The following is a 17,673-nucleotide window of genomic DNA, read 5'->3' as shown; positions in this document are numbered from 1 at the left end:
TTCAAGCGGAAGCCTGGCGAGCGAGTCGGCCACGACCTGACTAACCAACAAGTCTCTAGTCCAGGTTTATCGCCTATTCGGGTTCCATCCGCAAGGAGATCCGGCCGGGGTGTCGCTCACGGCCCCAAACGATGTGAGCAGGGTTCCCAAGCCCACCATCAGGGTGCCACTTGGTATACCGTGCCACTGTGCCTAGTCTGTCCCAAGCCCACCTGTACCAGGTGCCACTTGGTAGACTACTAACACTACCTATAAACACCAGAAACTAGTTGCAACTCCTGGACAGAGATCAAGTTGATTAATAAGTCGAGAGAGCTTGGAGCGCCCGGAGCCCAATGTGTGGTAGTAACTGTTCATGGATCACAAACACAGAACTCAGTTCCTGAGGACGGCTGCAATGAGACAACCCACCATGTACTCCTACATGGCCTCTCACCGCTACCTTTACCAAATCGTGTTCACACACTTAGCTCACACACAGTAGGACATGTTCATCACCATTCCAATTCATCCCCGATGAATCAGACCTGACTCAACTCTAAGTAGTAGCAGGCATGACAATCAAGCATGAATGAGTAGGCACATCAGGGCTCAAACAACTCCTACTCATGCTAGTGGGTTTCATCTATTTACTGTGGCAATGACAGGTCGTGCAGAGGAAAGGGGTTCAGCTACCGCAGCATGTAAGAGTTGAAATGTTGTTGTCCTAATGCAGTAAAAGAGAGCAGGAGCGAGAGAGTGGGATTATATCGGAATGAACAAGGGGGTTTTGCTTGCCTGGCACATCTGAAGATAGTATAGTTCTTCATCGGTGTCATCGATCTCATCGTCGGAACCACGTTTACAGAGGGGGAACAAATACCGGCAAACAGAGAAAGAATACAATCAATGCAATGCACATTCACATGAATGACATGTCATGTTAAGGTACTGAATTCACCTAATGCAATATCTAGCCAAGTTAACTGAAGTGGAATTCAAACAAGGTTAAACTCCAACTCCAAATGCTAGTTCATAAATTGCCCTAATCATGATTTATCCTATTCAGTGAGGTTAGCTTGTTCAAAAATTCATGAAATTGCCATAAACAGATTCTTCATATTTTTCTGATAATTTTTCATATATAATTTATTTCATTCGGAGTTACGGTTGATTTTCTATGAATTTTTGAAGTTTTAACTATTTTCTGAAATTTTCTAAACCTTTTCTGATTTATTCAAATTTCAGAAAATAGTTACAGGGTCAACATGATGTCAAGATGACGTCATCAGGTCAACCGGGGCTGACCAGGGTCAAACCTGACACGTGGGGCCCACATGTCATAGGCTCAGTTATAATTAGTGATTTTAGTTAAACCTAACCAAAATCGTTAGAGGGGCTGGGCCCACCAGTCAGTGGCTGCGGGTGTTAATTAGAGCCTAAACTAATTGTTGCCACGTCAGCTAAACAGGGTTTCGCCGCTGGCGACCTCATCTGACGGCGGAGGCATGTCGGAATCGCTGCTCCGGTAGCGGTTCGATGCGCCGAGGGTACCGGTGGAGAGCTCACGCTCGTGCGCGACTAGGGGAGGCCTCGGGAGGCGGTGGGGTGACCGGGAATGACGACCACATCGGCTTTGGCGGCGGCCGGAGCTCGGGGCAGCACGGGCGCGGTGCCTGCAGCGCGTTAGCCAGAGAGCAGAGGAGCGCCTCGGGATCCTGGGGACCTGGAGAGCACACGGGCGCTACTGGAGCGAGCGGAAGAGCTCCGGGTCGCGAGGTTCGCCGGCCATGGCAATGGCCGGAGCTTGGTGCTTGCGGGGACGGCAGCTACAACACGAGAACGAGCAGGGGAGGAGGGGGGAAACAAAGGAGTCCTCATAGCGAAGTTGTTTAGCAGCTCAGACGGCTCGGGGAGGCCCTCTTTGGCGCGAATCGACGACGGCGATCCACGGGTTGCCAGCGAGGGAGACGATGATGCTGATAGCGCTACAGTGCGCCCGGGCTTCTGATCTTCAGTGTTCAGACAAGGACGAGCTTCTCTCCGTGACTGGACACAGCGTGGAGCCTCTTTAGGGTGCGCGGTGGCTACGACGGCGAGCAGCGGCTCTCCGGTGCGCTCGGCCTCGAGGGAGAGACGAGGCAGGGAGAGAGGGGAGCGGTCGAGGGGGTCCAGGGGTCTGCGTGGCAACGCTAGAGGCGTCCAGGCCATCGAGGAGGTGGGCGAGCAGGGTGGAGGTGGCGCGCGCGTGTGCGCGCACGGCGGCCACACGCCCTGCCTACTGGCCTGGGGAGGAAGACGACGGGGGAGGTGGAGGTGGACTGGGCCGGTACAGTAGCGGGCCGCATAGGTGGGCTGGCCTCTCTGGTGGGCTTCACAGGTGAGGCCAGGTAAAAACTGCTCTGTTTTATTATCTATGTTGTTTTATTTTTATTTAATCATTTTTCCACTGATTCAAATTCAAAAGTAAATCAAAGCAGGGCAAAACCTTTTAAATATTTGTATGTTGCCATTATGGACTTTTCCAAAGGCACATAAATAATTTCAGGGCCTTTTGAAATATATTCTATATAAAATGAATATAATCCAAAGGTCAAATACTTATCAATTTAAATTCAAAGTCCCAAAAATAATTCCTTAAAAATGTTCCTAAATTTTGGTTTGATATATAGTTCTTGCCAAAATTCTCAAACATTGCAAAAAGGACATCTTGGAAACAAAGAATGAGATTTCCAGGGTTCTTTGCCCTTCTTTTGATTAAAGTTTTGAGGCTTCAACGATCCTCAATTCAAGTTTCAAAAATTTAAATAAGATGCATGAATGCAATGCCACTAATTACAAGCATTAAATTGGGGCTGTGACAGACGGGAAGGCACTAAGAAACCACACCTACACACATGCAAACTAAGAAGTTAATTTGAGATCAAATTGCATATAAATCAAATAAACTCCCACATAATTACTCCCAAACTAAAACCCACAAATCACTATACTTATAGAGCATGAAACGATCTAAACTAGTAATGAGAGATGAAAGGATGAAGTTGCTAACCTTTTAGAACCCTTAGATAGATGGGGTGCCTCCAATCTTGATAAATCTTGGTAAAACTATAGGATGAACTCGAGCTTGGGTAAGGAAACAAAGAGGAGAGAAAGCTTGGACTCGGGCTGGACGAAGAAGCTTTATATAGGGATATCTTTAGTCCCGTCTGTAGTCCCGGTTGGTGATACCAACTGGGACTAAAGGTGCTCGCAGGGGCCCCAACATGCCGCCACCTCTTTAGTCCCAATTGGTATCACCAACCGGGACTAGAGGTCTGATACATATCCAACGTATCTATAATTTTTTATTGTTCCATGCTATATTATATCCTATTTTGGACATTATTGGGCTTTATTATACACTTTTATATTATCTTTGGGACTAACCTATTAACTGAAGGCCCAGCCCAGAATTGTTGTTTTTTTCCTATTTCAGAGTTTCGCAGAAAAAGAATATCAAATGGAGTCCAAATGGAATGAAACCTTCGGGAACGTGATTTTCGAAACGAACATGATCCAGAGGACTTGGACCCTGCATCAAGCAATCAACCAGGAAGGCATGAGGTAGGGGGCGCGCCTACCCCCCTAGGCGCGCCCTCCACCCTTGTGGGGCCCACGTTGCTCCACCGACATACTCCTTCCTCCTATATATACCTACGTACCCCCAAACTACCAGATACGGAGCCAAAACCCTAATTCCACCGACGTAACTTTCTGTATCCACGAGATCCCATCTTGGGGCCTTTTCCGGAGCTCCACCGAAGGGGGTATCAATCACGGAGGGCTTCTACATCAACAGCATAGCCCCTCCGATGAAGTGTGAGTAGTTTACTTCAGACCTATGGGTCCATAGTTATTAGCTAGATGGCTTCTTCTCTCTTTTTGGATCTCCATACAAAGTTCTCCCCCTCTCTTGTGGAGATCTATTCAATGTAATCTTCTTTTGCGGTGTGTTTGTTGAGATCGATGAATTGTGGGTTTATGATCAAGTTTATCTATGAACAATATTTGAATCTTCTCTGAATTCTTTTATGTATGGTTGGTTATCTTTGCAAGTCTCTTCAAATTATCAGTTTGGTTTGGCCTACTAGATTGATCTTTCTTGCAATGGGAGAAGTGCTTAGCTTTGGGTTCAATCTTGCGGTGTCCTTTCCCAGTGACAGTAGGGGCAGCAAGGCACTTATTGTATTGTTGCCATCGAGGATAACAAGATGGGGTTTATATCATATTGCATGAGTTTATCCCTCTACATCATGTCATATTGCTTAAAGCGTTACTCTGTTCTCTTTAACTTAATACTCTAGATGCATGCTGGATAGCGGTCGATGTGTGGAGTAATAGTAGTAGATGCAGGCAGGAGTCGGTCTAGTTGTCTCGGACGTGATGCCTATATACATGATCATACCTAGATATTCTCATAACTATGCTCAATTCTGTCAATTGCTCAACAGTAATTTGTTCACCCACCGTAATACTTATGCTCTTGAGAGAAGCCTCTAGTGAAACCTATGGCCCCCGTGTCTATTTTCCATCATATTAATCTTCCAATACTTAGTTATTTCCTTTGCCATTTATTTTCCTTGCATCTTTATTTATCTTTATCATAAAAATACCAAAAATATTATCTTATCATATCTATCAGATCTCACTCTCGTAGGTCACCGTGAAGGGATTGACAACCCCTTTATCGCGTTGGTTGCGAGGAGTCTATTTGTTTGTGTAGGTGCGAGGGACTCGTGCGTGGCCTCCTACTGGATTGATACCTTGGTTCTCAAAAACTGAGGGAAATACTTATGCTGCTCTGCTGCATCACCCTTTCCTCTTCAAGGGAAAACCAATACAGTGCTCAAGAGGTAACAAGGTCCATTTGAACCGGTACTAAAGGTGGTCGTGCCCCCGTCCGTTCCTAGCTGTTGGAACATGGACTAAAGCCCGGGACCAAACCCGGCCGGGACTAATGCTCCGGACTAAAGGTCAGTTTTCTACTAGTGTACTCACGCATCATCAGAGGGGCAACAAGGATGATGGAGAACCCCTCCGTGATCGTTTCCCCCTCCGGCAGAGTGCCAGAAAAGGCCTCTAGATTGGATCTCATGGTTCTGAAACTTGGGGCGGCAGAAAAAGTATTTCGTGGACTCCCCTAAGGGTTTTGGGATTTTAGAGTATTTATAGGGCAGAGGTAGGTCAAAACGATGCTCGTGGGTCCCACTACCCACCAAGGCGTGCCAGAGGCCCCTGGCACGCCCTGGTGCCTAGTGAGCCCCACTTTTATCTTCTCATCGCCTCCAGAAGCTTCTGGGGTCTGTTATCACCAGAAAGATCTCCAAAAAGTTTGTGGCATTTGGACTTCGTTTGGTACTGATATTTTTCAAAGTAAAAACAAGCAAAAAAACAACAACTGGCACCGAGCACTAAGTTAATAGGTTAGTCCCAAAAGATGACATAAAGTTGCTTGTAAATGTATATAAAACATCCAAGATTGATAATATAATAGCATGGAACAATCAAAAATTATAGATACATTCGAGACTTATCACTTGCTCATGAAGACCTCATGCATTTGAGGAAGCCCATCGCTAGAATATACAAGCCAAGTTCTGAATGAAAATTTTCCACTAGTTATAAGAAAACATTAAAGCATAGGAGACTCTCTATATGAAAAACATGGTGTTACTTTGAAGCACAAGTGTGGAAAGGATAGTAACATTCCCGTTCTATCTTTTTCTCTCATTTTTTTCTTTTTCTTTTTTTGTTGGGATCTTTTTGGCCTCTTTTTATGGGATCTTTTTGGCCTGCTTTTTTTATTTCCTCACATGGACTTCTATTTACTTACAACTCAATACTAGAACAAAATATGACTCTATATGAATGCCACTGGTGGTGTACCGGGATGTGCAATGATCTAGCATAACATGTATAAAAAATGATGAACGGTGGATTTGCCACAAATATTATGTCAGCTATATGATCATGCAAAGCAATATGACAATGATGATGTGTGTCATAAAAACGGAATGTTGGAAGTTGCATGACAATATATCTCAGAATGGCTATGGAAATGCCATAATAGGTAGGTATAATGGCTGTTTTGAGGAAGATATAAGGAGGCTTATGTGTGATGGAGTGTATCATATCACAGGGTTTGGATGCACCAGCGACGTTTGCACCATATCTCGAAGGTGAGAAAGGGAAGTGCATGTTACCGAAGAGGCTAGCAAATAGCGAAAAGGTAAGAGTGTGTATAATCCATGGACTCACATTAGTCATAAACAACTCACATACTTATTGCATACATTTATTAACCCTCGAGGCAAAGTACTACTATGCATGCTCCTAGGGGGAGGTTGGTAGGAGTTAATCATGGCGCGCCTGAAGGAAATATGCCCTAGAGGCAATAATAAAGTTGTTATTTATATTTCCTTATGTCATGATAAATGTTTATTATTCATGCTAGAATTGTATTAACCGGAAACTTAGTACATGTGTGAATACATAGACAAACAGAGTGTCCCTAGTATGCCTCTACTTGACTAGCTCGTTAATCAAAGATGGTTAAGTTTCCTGACCATAGACATGTGTTATCACTTGATCAACGGGATCGCATCATTAGAGAATGATGTGATGGACAAGACCCATCCGTTAGCTTAGCATAATGATCATTTAGTTTTATTGCTATTGCTTTCTTCATGACTTATACATATTCCTTTGACTATGAGATTATGCAACTCCGGAATACTGGAGGAACATTTTGTGTGCTATCAAATGTCACAACGTAACTGGGTGATTATAAAGATGCTCTACAGGTGTATCTGAAGGTGTTTGTTGAGTTGGCATAGGTCGAGATTAGTATTTGTCACTCCGAGTATCGGAGAGGTATCTCTGGGCCCTCTTGGTAATGCATATCACTATAAGCCTTTCAAGCAATGTGACTAATGACTTAGTTGCGGAATGATGCATTACGTAACGAGTAAGGAGACTTGCTGGTAACGAGATTGAACTAGGTATGATGATACCGACGATCGAATCTCGGGTAAGTAACATACCGATGACAAAGGGAATGACGTATGTTGTTGTGCGGTTTGACCGATAAAGATCTTCGCAGAATATGTAGGAGCCAATATGAGCATCCAGGTTCCGCTATTGGTTATTGATCGGAGACATGTCTCGGTCATGTCTACATATTTCTCGAACCCGTAGGTTCCGCACGCTTAACGTTCGATGACGATTTGTATTATGAGTTATGTGTTTTGGTGACCAAAGATTGTTTGGAGTCCCGGATGAGATCACGGACATGGCGAGGAGTCTCGAAATGGTCGAGAGGTAAAGATTCATATATTGGAAGGTTGTATTTGGACATCAGAATGGTTCCAAGTGATTCGGGTATTTTTCCGGAGTATCAAGGGGTTACCGGAACCCCCCCCCTAGGGGAATATTGGGCCTACATGGGCCATAGGGGCGAGGGGAGGCAGCCCACAAGTGGTGGTCGCGCCCCCTTCCTATAGGGAGTCTGAATTGGACTAGGGAGGGGGTGCCCCCCTTTCCTTCTCCTCTTCCTCTCCCTTCCCTCTTTCCCCCTCCAAAAAACGAAAGGGAGTCCAACTAGGATTGAGAGTCCTAGTTGGACTCCCACCCTTTGGCGCGCCCCCTAGGCCGGCCGCCTCCTCCCCTCCTCCTTGATATACGGGAGCAGGGGGCACTCCAAGATTTGTCTTAGCCATGTGCGATGCCCCCCCTCCATAGTTTACCACCTCGGTCATATTGTCGTAGTTCTTACGCGAATCCCTGCGCGGATCACATCATCAACACCGTCACCACGCCGTGTTGCTGACGAAACTCTCCCTTGACCCTCTACTGGATCAAGAGCTCGAGGGACGTCATCGTGCTGAACGTGTGTTGAACACGGAGGTTCCGTATGTTCGGTACTTGGATCGGTTGGATCGTGAAGACGTTTGACTACATTAACCGCGTTACATAACGCTTCCGCTTTCAGTCTACGAGGGTACATGGACACACTCTCCCATCTCGTTGCTATGCTTATCCTAGATATATCTTGCGTGATCATAGGAAATTATTTGAATTACTACGGTCCCCAACAGTGGCATCCAAGCCAGGTCTATGCGTAGATGATATGCACGAGTAAAACACAATGAGTTGTGGGCGATAATAGTCATACTGCTTAACACCAACGTCTTACTTTGATTCGGCGGTATTGTTGGATGAAGCAGCCCAGACCGACATTACATGACCACGTTCATGAGACTAGTTCTACCGATGTGCTTCGCACACAGGTGGCTAACGGGTGTCTGTTTCTCCAACTTTAGTTAAATCGAGCTTGACTACGGCCGGTCCTTGTTGAAGGATAAAACATCACGCTTGACGAAAAGTCATTGTGGTTTTGATGCGTAGGTAAGAATGGTTCTTGCTAGAAGCCCGTAGCAGCCACGTAAAACTTGCAACAATAAAGTAGAGGACTTCTAACTTGTTTTTGTAGGACATGTTGTGATGTGATATGGTCAAGACGGGATGAGATATAAATTGTTGTATGATATGATCATGTTTTGTAAAATTTATCGGCAACTGGCAGTAGCCTTATGGTTGTCGCTTTATTGTATGAAATGCACTCACCATGTGATTGCTTTACTTTATCACTTAGCGGTAGAGATAGTCGTGGAAGCAACAATTGGCGAGATGACAACGATGCTATGATGGAGATCAAAGTGTCAAGCCGGTGACAATGGAGATCATGACGGTTCTTTGGAGATGGAGATCAAAGGCACAAGATGATGATGGCCATATCATGTCACATATTTTGATTGCATGTGATGTTTATCCTTTATGCATCTTATTTTGCTTAGTACGGCGGTAGCATTATAAGATGATCCCTCACTAAATTTCAAGGTATAAGTGTTCTCCCTGAGTATGCACCGTTGCTATAGTTCGTCATGCCAAGACACCACATGATGATCGGGTGTGATAAGCTCTACGTTCACATATAACGGGTGCAAGCCAGTTTTGCACGTGCAGAATACTCGGGTTAAACTTGACGAGCCTAGCATATGCAGATATGGCCTCGGAACACTGAGACTGAAAGGTCAAACGTGAATCATATAGTAGATATGATCAACATAGAGATGTTCACCATTGAAAACTACTCCATCTCACGTGATGATCGGACATGGTTTAGTTGATGTGGATCATGTGATCATTTAGATTACTAGAGGGGTGTCTATCTAAGTGGGAGTTCTTAAGTAATATGATTAACTAAATTTTAATTCATAATGAACTTAGTACCTGTAAGTTTTTGCATGTCTATGTTGTTGTAGATTAATGGCACGTTCTACCGTTCCCTTGAATTTTAATGCGTTCCTAGAGAAATCTAAGTTGAAAGTTGATGGTACCTACTACACTGACTGGGTCCGTAACTTGAGGATTATCCTCATTGCTGCACAAAAGAATTACGTCCTGGAAGCACCGCTAGGTGCAAGACCCGCTGCAGGAGCAACTTCGGACGTTATGAACATCTGGCAGAGCAAAGCTGATGACTACTCGAAAGTTCAGTGTGCCATGCTTTACGGCTTAGAATCGGGACTTCAAAGACGTTTTGAACGTCATGGAGCATATGAGATGTTCCAGGAGTTGAAGTTAATATTTCAACCAAATGCCCGAGTTGAGAGATATGAAGTCTCCAACAAGTTCTATAGATGCAAAATGGAGGAGAATAGTTCTGTCAGTGAACACATACACAGAATGTCTGGGTAACACAACCACTTCACTCAGCTGGGAGTTAATCTTCCTGATGATAGTGTCATTGACAGAGTTCTTCAATCATTGCCACCAAGCTATAAAGGCTTCGTGATGAACTATAATATGCAAGGGATGGAAAAGACAATTCCTGATCTCTTCGCGATGCTAAAGGCCACGGAGGTAGAAATCGAGAAGGAGCATCAAGTGTTGATGGTCAACAAGACCACTAGTTTCAAGAAAAAGGGAAAAGGGAAGAAGGGGAACTTCAAGAAGAACATCAAACAAGTTGCTGCTCAAGGGAAGAAACCCAAGTCTGGACCTAAGCATGAGACTGAGTGCTTCTACTGCAAAGGGACTGGTCACTGGAAGCGGAACTGCCCCAAGTATTTGGCGGATAACAAGGATGGCAGAGTGAAAGGTATATTTGATATACATGTTATTGATGTGTACCTTACTAATGCTCGTAGTAGCGCCCGGGTATTTGATACTGGTTCTGTTGCTAATATTTGCAACTCGAAATAGGGGCTACGGATTAAACGAAGATTGGCTAAGGACGACGTGACTATGTGCATGGGAAATGGTTCCAAGGTTGATGTGATCGCCGTTGGCACGCTACCTCTACATCTACCATCAGGATTAGTTTTAGACCTGAATAATTGTTATTTGGTGCCAGCATTAAGCATGAACATTATATTTGGATCTTGTTTGATGCGAGATGGTTATTCATTTAAATCAGAAAATAATGGTTGTTCTATTTATATGATAATATCTTTTCTGGTCATGCACCCTTCATGAGTGGTCTATTTTTGTTGAATCTCGATTGTAGTGATACACATATTCATAATATTGAAACCAAAAGATGCAAAGTTAATAATGATAGTGCAACTTATTTGTGGCACTGCCGTTTAGGTCATATTGGTGTAAAGCGCATGAAGAAACTCCAAGCTGATGGGCTTTTGGAATCACTTGATTATGAATCACTTGATGCTTGCGAACCTTGCCTCATGGGCAAGATGACTAAGATTCCGTTCTCTGGAACAATGGAGCGAGCAACTGACTTACTGGAAATAATACATACTAATGTATGCGGTCCGATGGCTGTTGAGGCTTGCGGCGGGTATCGATATTTTCTAACCTTCACATATGATTTGAGCGGATATGGGTATATCTACCTAATGAAACATAAGTCTCAAACATTTGAAAAGTTCAAAGAATTTCATAGTGAAGTGGAAAATCATCATAACAAGAAAATAAAGTTTCTACAATCTGATCATGGAGGTGAATATCTGAGTTATGAGTATGGTCTTCATTTGAAACAATGTGGAATAGTTTCACAACTCACGCCACCTGGAACACCACAGCGTAATGGTGTGTCCGAACGTCGTAATCGTACTTTGTTAGATATGGTGTGATCCATGATGTCTCTTACCGATTTACCGCTATCATTTTGGGGTTATGCTTTAGAGACGGCTGCATCCACGTTAAATAGGGCACCATATAAATCCGTTGAGACAACACCATATAAACTGTGGTTTAGCAAGAAACCTAAGCTGTCGTTTCTTAAAGTTTGGGGTTGCGATGATTATGTGAAAAAGCTTCAACCTAATAAGCTCGAACCCAAATCGGAGAAATGTGTCTTCATAGAATACCCAAAGGAAACTGTTGGGTATGAAGGAAATATGCCCTAGAGGCAATAATAAAGTTGTTATTTATATTTCATTATATCATGATAAATGTTTATTATTCATGCTAGAATTGTATTAACCGGAAACTTAGTACATGTGCGAATACATAGACAAACATAGTGTCACTAGTATGCCTCTACTTTGACTAGCTCGTTAATCCAAGATGGTTAAGTTTCCTAACCATGAATGTCAGTGTCAAAACTGGCGGATCTCGGGTAGGGGGTCCCGAACAGTGCGTCTAAGGCGGATGGTAATAGGAGGCAGGGGACAAGATGTTTACCCAGGTTCGGGCCCCTTGATGGAGGTAATACCCTACGTCCTGCTTGATTGTTCTTGATGATATGAGTATTACAAGAGTTGATCTACCATGAGATTGTAGAGGCTAACCCTAGAAGCTAGCCTATGGTATGATTGTATGTTTTCTACGAACTAAACCCTTCAGTTTATATAGACACTGGAGGGGGTTAGGGTTACACAAGGTCGGTTACAAGGGAGGAGATCTATACATCCATATTGCCTAGCTTGCCTTCCACGCCAAGGAGAGTCCCATCCGTACACGGGACGAAGTCTTCAATCTTGTATCTTCATAGTCCAACAGTTCGGCCAAAGGATATAGTCTGGCTGTCCGGAGACCCCCTAATCCAGGACTCCCTCAGTAGCCCCTGAACCAGGCTTTAATGATGACGAGTCCGGCGCGCAGTATTGTCTTCGGCATTGCAAGGCGGGTTCCTCCTCTGAATACTCCATAGAAGATTTTGAACTCAATGATAGTGTCCGGCTCTGCAAAACAAGTTCCACACCCCACCGTAGAGAGAACAATATTTCCATAAATCTAATCTGCTGACACGTTTTGACAGCACAACATCATGTCACGGCCCGGTCTTTATTTGAACCGTTTTCTCAACCAGCGTTGCGCATATTGCGAGGCAGTTTTTCTGACACGTCTTGTCAAAGCAGAGATCGTGTCCCCCTTATTACGGGATTCTCATCAATACGGACGTGGGTAACCCAATCGTGCCTGTTGGTATGACTCCTAGATCTTAGGCAAGTCCCAAACGGCCACAAGAAGGATGCTTGATATTCACCCTGTTTATAAAGAGCACGAGGCATGTCCTTTTTTTCCCTCGTGCTCAATCGAATCCTCCCCCCACCTTGAGTTCCAACACCCAAGGCTCAGGTCAGGCGCTTCGGACCTTCAACCATGTCCGGATCCAACCTTCAAGGTCGGTGGATGCCTTCCTCTGTCACAGAGGAAGACATCAAGAAGCTAAGAGAGGCCAAATATCTGACCGCCGAAATTTCGCATAGGCTGCCTGCCCGAGGGCAGGTCATCCATACTCCCAAACCCACCGAGAGTGTCGTGTTCATCTCTCACTTCCTCCGAGGACTAGGCCTCGCTCTGGATCCCTTTGTCAAGGGGCTTATGTTCTATTATGGGCTGGATTTCCATGATCTGGCTTCGGATTCCCTTCTTCACATCTCGTCGTTTATTATCGTATGTGAGGCCTTCCTTCGCATTACCCCTCACTTCGTCCTATGGCTCAAGACCTTCAATGTGAAGCCGAAGATGACTGAGGGGCGGCATGGAGAGTGCGGAGGTGCCTTAATAAGCAAAAGCGCCGATGCTCCATGGCCAGAGGGTTCCCTCCTAGAGGTGTCCAGTTTGTGGCAGCGGGAGTGGTTTTACATCACAGCTCCCCAAAGTGCCAAGTGGGTAGCAGCCCCCACCTTTCGCTCGGGCCCCCCATCACAACTGATGTCATGGATCAGCAGGGGGCTGAGCTGGGGTCCAGCAAAGGATGTGCCAATATTGCAGAGCCGTATCCGAGATCTCTTTGAGAGGGATTTCACTCTGGTTATGGTAATGCAAGTTATGCTAGTTCGTCGAGTCCAGCCTTGCAAACATCGGCCCCTACTCATGTGGGAATTCAACCCGGAAGGACCACGAGCTATTCATCACTTCCTTGATATGACGCTCGAAGAGATGTACAAATCGTTCTTCGGACCCCAAATAGAGTGTCCGGACACCACTAAGGATGTGGGTTTGAGCTTACCGCCCTGATACCCAAGTAAGTAATCCCCTGGCCGAACATGTTGTCCTTTTATTTATCATGAAATCATTCTAAAAAGTCACTCTTTGACCAGGACTGGATAACAAAGGCGAAGATGATCAGGTGTTCGGCCCCCCTTCCTGAAGGCTTGGACAATCCGGTACTGGATAAAATGCTCTAGCCGGCGTCTTATCAAGTGCCCTCAAAGGAAGATGAAGGCGGAAATAAACAGGCCGAAAGCGGGCCTCACTCGCTACCCGTCCCAACCGGGGGAATGGGCACCTCTGTGAGGGAGGATAACCAGGGGAAGAATTTGACATTCCCTCTCCCTGGGGAAGGAAGAGGACTACCTCTGAAGATCCGGAAACTAAGGTTTCCAAATGGGAGAAGAAATCTTTGCCAGAGGGTCCTACCTCGAAGGGTATTATTGTCGCACAATGTCCGCGCGGGGACCAGCCCTCTACCGAGTTGTAAGTAATCAAAAAGTAATTAATAGTGAAAATATCCTACCTTACTTCCGAAGACAATAACTGATGCTCATAAATTGTAGTCCGGATCGTATCCCTTCTCGACAGAGTTCGTCTTCGGGGGATCTTCTTCTGGAGATGATGGAGAGCGAAACGCCTCCCCCTGACAACCGCCTCATGAGGCGGGCGACCCTGAAGTGTCATCGCGGAGGGTATCTCCTGATCCGCCAAGGCCAGAGGATAACCCTTTGGCTACCCGGAATCCTCAGTATCCGGCTCCTAAGGAGAGCAACAACAAGAGTCCGGAACCATACTGTGTGCGGTCGGACGCACTAAAGGATCTTCTGGGGCAAGCGGCTGTCTCAGAAGCGCATCGTACGCTAATGGGTACGGTAATTGAAAATATTTCATCTGCTGAAAGCGGATTGCATGAAGCTTTTATGAGTCTGCTAAAAGGCTTTGAGGTACGTGAAATAGTGTATGTTTTTTATAGTACCGCACATGTTAGGTGTGCCCTATGCAGATAGTAGCCCCTGAGACTCTGGTTGTCGTCAAGAACGGCGGCAAACCGAGGATCATAGTCCTAGGTAATAACCCAACTGCCTTTATGTGTAGGTGGCTGAGGCTCTGGTGGCTAGCCGGACTGATGGATTTGCCGAGCTAAAGCGGCAACTTGATGTGGCCAGCGGCTTGACAAGGCACAGGGTAAGTGATTTCTCTGGTGATCGTCACATAATAAGAGGAGCATGATGTCAGTATCTTTAATATGTTGTGACTGCAGATGGAGCTGCCACGGTGGAGACCCTTCGGACAGAGCTTGCCCGAGCCAAGGAACAAGCAAGGAGTAGCAATGCGGCCGCTCTAAAGGCAGTCAAAGAGTTGAGGGCTGAACAGGCCGCACATTGCAGAGCAAGGAAAGAATAGCCAAAATGGCTGTAGAATTGAAAGATGCCGCTGACCGTTACCAGCTTCTTGAAAAAGAAAGCCGAGCGATGGCGACGGACCTGGAGAAGGCCCTGGTAGCTGCCAAGGAAGACTGCTCCAAAATTAGAGCGACGAAGGAGGAGCTGCATCAAGCTGCGGATATCGTGTCTGGGAAGCCCTTCTTGTTGCGGACTAAGTTCGGAGATCCAAAGTATGCTCCTCTTGACCGACTATGGAGTTCTGCGGACGCCTACTTGGATTTAGCTGCTAGTGCTGCTGATGCGGCCGAGTACTTCAAGGATAAAAAAGATCACGAAGTGGAAAAGCTGTTCTGGTCACAGTTTCATGCTCCAGTCCGTCCGCTGCTGTTAAATGAATGAATGGCCGAGTGGGCCGAGCTCCATAGGTTGTACGGACTTGCCATGAGGTCTGTTGTGGATCATCTGTGGCCGGGAGGGCCGAGGCCGAATAGCTACTTTAGTTTAGTGCAACAATTCGTTGGTGTTGTGCCGCGTATCGATGCTATAAAGAGATCGGCGTGCATAGAGGGTGCGCGGATGGCTTTTGCCTGTGTCAAGACATACTGGGCAGAGATGGAGGCCACCACTGTTGGAACACAGGGTTCGGCCGTAGGCCGAGTGGCTGCCGAGCACTACTTTGAAGAAGTTCTTGAAGGCGCTCGTTTGATAGAGGCTCAGTGCTCGAAGAATATTATGTTCTAGTGACATGTACTCCCATTGTAAAAACAATGTTTTATTGAGTTATCGAGGTTGTGTTTGTACTTTTGCCCGAAAGTATTATGATGCCTCATGTGCGGCCATTTATGTATATATGTATATAACCTGAAAGTTTACTGTCGTCGGCTTCCGCCCCCACGCACATAATGTGGGGGTGTTTGCAAGAAAATACGTGTGTTCACACTTGATCCAACGTCTTGGTCCCTTAAGGAGGTGGTAGTGCAGCGAACGAGGCAATCAGACTATATTGCTTTAACACTTTCACTTAGCCATAGGAGTTTGACGATGGGGCTACTATATAGCCCCTGGTACTTCTGCGCTCGTCCGAATACGGGGCGCGTACGTACATGACCGGGAAATGGCCCTTCGTTAATGCAAAGGAATACCAAAGATTCCGCCGAGTCATCGAGTGGTTGACCAGTCTCTCGCTATATCATGACAGTCAGTTTTCAGGTTTCTCTACTGAGGTGCTCATCCAGATGAACCAGGGAACAATCACAGTAGTTCTCCCAGTGCTACCTTAGCCGATATAGCGGAACGTAAGGTACCAAAACGTGGGAGCCGGGCAAACCCAACATTTGACCAAAGACATGATTCGGAGCTGATGCATATAGGGCCAAACTCGCGACGCCAAACACTCCCTAGGGTGTTCAGTCTTTATAACATATACCGGGCTGAACAATGCCCTTAATAATAAACCTCGTGTGTCCAGGTACGTGCAATATCCTGACGTGGCCACATGCCAATAATGACAGCATCCTTCTCGGTTGTGTGGAGTATCCGGAGGATGTGAGCAACAAGAGACAGTAAAAAAGGTTTACGCAGGGTCTTAATCTAAAAAGAAATCTTTGGGCGGGTCCCTGCTGCACGTATGCGCCTGTGTCTCTGTTGTGCCGTGTCCTAGACGGGTGTAGCACGATTTTCATATGTAAAAGGGAAGAACTTAGGTGAAAGTTGCCGTGCCAAAAAAATAATTGGTTATTATAATGAACTATCAAAATTCAAGATAAGTCAAGTTGAGCCAGGCTGGCCCTGATTACACGCGGGAAGCCCCTGGTACCGTCTAGGAGGGTTTGATCATCAGGACAATCTCATGTATATGTAGTGGATCACCGGACTCGTCTAACCGTGTCCATGGTCTTGACGACCTGTCATTTTTTCTGGTTGGTGAGGCTGTTTAGTTTGCGCCGGTTAAAGCCACCACACCCTCTTCCACACGTAAAAAACATTTGGTATTTCCTCTAACTGTGATGATGCCATGTGGACCGGGCATCTTAAGCTTGAGAAAAGCATAATGTGGTATTGCATTAAAATGAGTGAAAGCCGTTCTTCCGAGTAGTTCTTGATAGCCACTTCGGAATGGAGCGACGTGGAAAGTTAACCTTTCGCTTCGGAAGTTATCGGGAGAACCGAATACAACCTCTAGCAGTAGAGAGCCTGTACAGCGGGCCTCTTAGCCTGGTATTACTCCCTTGAAGGTAGTATTACTATGGCTTATTTGTGTCGGGTCTATCCCCATTTTGCGGACTGTGTCCTCATATATTAGATTTAGATCACTGTCGTCGTCCATGAGGACTCGTGTGAAATGGTATCCGTTTATTATTGGGTCTAACACCAAGGCCGCCAATCCTTCGTGCCGGATGCTTGTCGCGTGATCCCTGCGATCAAAAGTGATCGGGCAGGCCAACCAGGGGTTGAACCTAGGGGTGACGGGCTCTATGGCGCTTGTGTCTCGAAGTGCATGTTTTCTTCTCCTCTTCGTCACATGGATCATGTTTACCATTTTAACCTCTGGTGGGAATTTTTTCTGTCCTTCGGTGCTTTGCTGGCGAGGTTCGTCCTCGTCTTCGCTTGGTGTCTCTTCCCCTTTGTGTTCGGCGTTTAGCTTACCGGCCTGCTTGAAGACCCAACATTCTCTGTGGGTCTGATTTGCAGGTTTGTCGGGGGTGCCATGAATCTGACAGAGCTTGTCAAGAATCTTTTTTAGGCCACATGGTCCTTCTCTGCTGCCTTTGAAAGGATTTTTCCGCTGACCTGGTCGAGA

The sequence above is a fragment of the Triticum aestivum genome, chromosome 1A, assembly GCF_018294505.1.
Source record: "Triticum aestivum cultivar Chinese Spring chromosome 1A, IWGSC CS RefSeq v2.1, whole genome shotgun sequence".
Taxonomy (NCBI): Eukaryota; Viridiplantae; Streptophyta; class Magnoliopsida; order Poales; family Poaceae; genus Triticum; species Triticum aestivum.
Note: the sequence above shows the minus strand (reverse complement) of the source record.